Here is a 1,288-nt window from a genome sequence, read left to right as displayed (position 1 = left end):
AGGCGGCAGTTCCCCGGGAGGGACGGAGCAGTGCCTTTGCCTTCGCCAGGCGGGCGGCAGCGATCACCGGTCCTGAGCGGGCAGCGCAGAGCCCCCACTCCCGCGGAAAATTCGCCCTGTGCAGGAGTTGCTGCCAGGAACGGGCAGGGCCGCCTCAGCCGTGCCCTCCGCGCCTGTCCTCAGCGCAGCCCCGCAGTCACCGAGGACTCACTTCTATGTAACCCCGGTGGTGTAACAAAAAAATTTTATTTTCCAAATCATCCTTTTTTTGCACACAAGGGAAAGACAGAGGGGAGAGAGAAAGATAAAACATCAGCTGAAGTGCCAAAATGATTTATGAGACAGTGGAAAATATTTCATAAAGATCTCTCAGACATTCTTTACTTAAAGCGGTTAGAAAAAAAAGGGGAGGGGGGGCTGTTTTGTGACAGATAAGCAGAGGGATGGGGAAGGATGAAGGAGGAAAAGAGAAGGAAGTACATTTCAGTTGATGGTAAACTCTCAAGTCTGAAAGTCAAAATTGAGCTCATAGAAATTTCTGTCTTCCCTTTTTGCCCCTGGTTATTACGCTAAGAAGGTGTTTCTTACTTGCTCTATATTGCTCTGCTAGGTCAAAGCCATGTCTTTTGGCAGTAGACTTATTAGTGAAATAATTTAAAAATCCCATGCTAGCATTAAAAAAAAAAAAAAAAGAAAAAGAAAAAGAAAAAAAAAAAAAGACGCAGCAGAGATGGGGAAAGTGTGAGATTGGATTTGCTGTTATATTCCCCAAATGCGTGTGAGGGAAAACTTTGCAATGACTGAAACGGGCCCTATCTCTCAGTTTAAAGAGGTGCAAGAAGCTCGCTTGCTCCTTCGTTCTCTCTCTGTCTCGTTCTTTCTTTCTTTCTCTCGGTCTGTCTGGCTTCTATTTATTTTTCTTTTTTTTTTCCTTCGTTATACATTCCCCTCTTGATCTCTCTCTCCTCTGGCTGTCTCTCTCCTTTTTCTTTTCCTTCTTCTCTCTCCCTCACCTCCTTTCTTTCTTTCTCCCACACTAAGCCGCACACCACGGGAGCCTTGATGTGTATCGAATCCCCCTCCTGTGCCGCTTTACCCCGAGTAAAGTCTCCGGTACAAAAAAGCGGAGCGTGAGAAGGGAGATGAAACTAGCAAGGCGTGTGTGCTTGTGTTAAATAAGGGAGTTAAGGATCCTGAGCCGCAAGTGACAACAAAGCGGGGCTCACGTCCGTTCCCGCGGGCCGGGCAGGGGCGCCGCCGCCCCGCACACGCAGGGCCCGGGGCGCTC

General features: G+C 48.5%; 1 protein-coding gene across 1 annotated transcript in view; it reads left to right on the top strand.

Annotated features, from left to right (window-relative positions):
• The window catches only part of PAX2 (paired box 2), a 103,845-nt gene that overhangs the window by 10,170 nt on the left and 92,387 nt on the right, over nt 1-1,288 (top strand). The window lies entirely within an intron of this gene.

The sequence above is a fragment of the Corvus brachyrhynchos genome, unplaced genomic scaffold (genome assembly GCF_000691975.1).
Source record: "Corvus brachyrhynchos isolate BGI_N302 unplaced genomic scaffold, ASM69197v1 scaffold61, whole genome shotgun sequence".
Classification (NCBI taxonomy): Eukaryota; Metazoa; Chordata; class Aves; order Passeriformes; family Corvidae; genus Corvus; species Corvus brachyrhynchos.
This window is presented reverse-complemented; position numbering and strand designations above follow the sequence as displayed.